The 3,554-nt window shown below is 34.7% G+C and overlaps 1 non-coding gene across 1 annotated transcript; it reads right to left on the bottom strand.

Annotated features, from left to right (window-relative positions):
* Positions 1-3,150: 3,150 nt before the first annotated feature.
* LOC126026851 (U6 spliceosomal RNA) lies at positions 3,151-3,252 on the bottom strand. Its single transcript, XR_007502062.1, has one exon. It is a non-coding gene; the product is annotated as a U6 spliceosomal RNA (small nuclear RNA).
* Between the last annotated feature and the right edge of the window lie 302 nt (positions 3,253-3,554).

Genomic DNA, 3,554 nt, shown 5'->3' on the forward strand with positions numbered 1-3,554 from the left:
TATAAAAAACATGGTGCAATTTTTTTATTTATAGATTTTGTAAGTTGCAGACCATTTTTTCTCTCTCAAAAGATTGAGCCTCTGAACTCTCTGCTATGTCTACAAAAACCTTTATGGTAGTTATATAGTTGATGTTTGACCTGGTCTTCTTTTTACTGTTTGATGATTTTCTTTTCCTAGGTTACTTTGAATGGGTTAGTCTACTACCAAACTTACCCAGGTTTTATGGGAAGGGTCACACATTAAATTATGACCAACTCATTTTCTTGCTCATTTCCTTAGTTTAAACAAAACAAGTTTAAACTAGGGAGATAGGAAAACATATTAGTTATATATAAAACTGGAGATTCCTGTACCTGGCATGAGAAAATAGAGTTTGATATTGCATGAAATTTTGGGAAGGGGCATCTAAGACCTTACAGGACTTTGGCCACCTGGGATGTTTGGTATGGAACCTGAGTGTGTTGTATACTAAGTAAATACCCTGGTTGGGACCACTTCATTCTCATTCTAATCACTTTTAATCCCTAAGTTCATTTAATCAGATGAACTTCTTTACTGCTCAGATATTTGATTTGAACAGTTATTTTAACATTTATTTTCTTCTGCTGAGTAGAGGGACTCTCTCAGCAGAAATATTTTTTTTACAATTTTTTTTCTTTGTACTAATGAGAAAGGTTTCAGATGGCTTCTTCAATCACTGTTAACTCATAAGGGAACTAATCTTTTAGTAATAGCAATTGTTTCCCTGTGAGAATAATTGGAGGTATGTGTGTGAATGTCAAATTAGTTATACTAATGAGGAATTCAGGTATGGCTGATAAATGGAGTTTATTTAATCAAGTATTTCTTGATGTCAGAGCTGAAAAGGAATACTCTGAAGAGCCAGGAAGCTTCAATTCAGGTCCACAATAATTTAAGCAAGTTTTTCAAGCTCAGATCTGTTGACCTTTTAAGTCCTACAACTGCTTGCATATTTAGCTGCATCTCTCGTAGTTTTGTACTAGATACCAATGGCAACTCTTTATTTGATAAAAATAATGTTTCCAGAAAATACCAAATATCTTTTTGGAGAAAAATTATTCTTTACTGGGAACCACAGTTTAAATCAAATTTGACATAGACTCCATGTCATGCCCTATGATTTGTTGGGTGACAACAAATGAAAGTTACAAAAAAACCAGGGCATTAGAAGTTGTGTCCAAGGAACCAGTGACAGCGTAAAAGCTGCAAGATTTTGATAAATCTTTCTCATATAATCATATAGATCAGCCTAGTAACCAGAATTAGAGTGAAGCAGAATAGAAGCCCCCTCCCATCCTCTCCCACCGCTGCCTGTATTTGAGACAGGTATTCTACTTCTCTAGTAATATAGTCATGCTAGTTGTTAGTGTAGTTATATCTCTAATAGCATTCACCACTCTTTTTGGTAAGTTTCATATTGTGAGCTAGTCCTTCTGACCCTTAACTCTATTGTCTATGGTATTATTACAATAATGTCTTTACTTTTTTAAAAAAAACCATAAATGAGTGAGACTATTCTGCATCTATCTCTCTCCCTCTGACATATTTCACTCAGCATAATAGATTCCATGTAAATTCATGTATAGGAAAATTTCATAACTTTTTCTCTCCTGATGGATGTATAATATTCCATTGTGTATATGTTCCATAGTTTCTTTAGCCATTCCTCTGTTGAAGGACACCTTAATTGTTTCCAGAGTCTGGCTTTGTAAAAAGTGCTGCGATGAATATAGGTGTAAAGAAGGGATTTTTGAATTATATTTTTGTGTTCACAGGGTATATTCACAGGAGTGGTATAGCTGGGTCATATGGGAGCTCAGTTTCCAGTTTTTTGAGGAATCTCCATATTGTTTTTCATAAAGCCTGGACCAGATGGAATGAGCAGTGAATAAGAGATCTTTTCTCTCCACATCCCCGCCAGCACTGATTGCTCTTATTTGTGACATAACCATGGCATTTTTCAAAGTAGATCAAACACTCCTGAAATTCCTTTGGAACAATAAACATTCACGAATAGCTAAAGTAATGCTTGGGGAAAAGAATATGGGAGGCATTATTTTCCCCAATTTTAAACTGTAATATAAAGCAATAGTTACACAATAACCTTGGTATTGGAGATTGTACCCCATAGTTGTTTTGATTTGCATCTCCCTGATGATTAGTGAAGTGGAGCATTTTTTCATGTGTTTTTTGGCCATTTGTATTTCTTCTTTGAGAAATTGTTTATTTCTTCTCCCTATTTTTTGATGGCATTAGATGTTTTTTTTTTTTTGTTTTTTTTTTTTTGTAAATTTCTGTCAGTGTCTTGCATAGTTTGAATAATAGCCCCATATCTGATGGGTATTGGGTGAATAGTTTCTCCCTCCCATTCAGTGGTGGCTCTTGTATCCTAGGCACTACTTTATTTGAGGTGAAGAAGCTTCTCAGCTTAATATAGTCCCATCAGATTATCTCTGCTTCCACTTGTTTGGAGAATTCTGGTTTTTCCTTGATGAAGATGCCTATGTCTCAATGTGATGAATGTGATGAAGTGTTTTACCTACATGTTGTTCTATATAGTGTATGGTTTCAGGCCTGATATCAAGGTCTTTAATTCATTTGGATTTGACCTTTGTGCATGGTGTTAACTGGAGGTCTAAGCTGAATTTTTCAAGTGGCTAACCAGTTGTGCCAACACCAGTTGTTGAAGAGACTTCCCTTGCTCTATTTTGGATATCTTGCCCCTTTATAAAAAATTAAATGCTTGTATGTCTGGGCAACATTTTCTGAATACTCAAGTATATTTCACTGATCTGAGGATCTGTCTTTATTCCAATACCATGCTGTTTTGGTAACTATTGCTTTGTACTACAATTTCAAATTAGGGAAAGTAATGCCTTCCATATTGCTTTTCCCAAAAACTGCATTAGATATTTGTGGGTGTTTATTCTTCCAAATGAATTTCAGGAGTGCTTGAACCACTTCTTTGAAGAATGTGATGGATATCTTTAGAGAGATTGCATTAAGTCTGTATAATACTTAGGGGAGTATTGTCATTTTAATGATGTTAATCCTGCCAATCCTGAGCAAGGTATGTGTCTCCGTTTCTTGTGTCATCTTTTATTTCTTTTTTTTTTAATTAAAGATAAAAATATGGAGCTCTTCACGAATTTGTTTGTCATTCTTGGATGAGGCCATGCTAATCTTCACTGTATAGTTCCAATTATAGTATATTTGCTGCAGAAGCAATTACCTTCTTTTATTTCTTGAAGCAATGTTTTGTAATTTTCTTTGTATAGGACCTCCACGTCTTTAGTTAAGTTGACTCAAGATATTTCTGTTTGTGTGACACTAATGTGATTGGGGTTGTCTTTTAAATGTCCATTTCTTCTCTATCATTATTGGTGTATAAGAAGGCCATTGATTTTTGTGTGTTAATTTTATAGCCTGCCACTTTGCTATATGAATCTATTGTCTCTAGAAGTTTTTTGGTAGAGTCTTTACGGTTTTCTAAGTAGAGTATTATGTCATCTGCAAACAGCGAGAGCTTG

Source organism: Suncus etruscus, chromosome 13, assembly GCF_024139225.1.
Source record: "Suncus etruscus isolate mSunEtr1 chromosome 13, mSunEtr1.pri.cur, whole genome shotgun sequence".
Lineage (NCBI taxonomy): Eukaryota > Metazoa > Chordata > Mammalia > Eulipotyphla > Soricidae > Suncus > Suncus etruscus.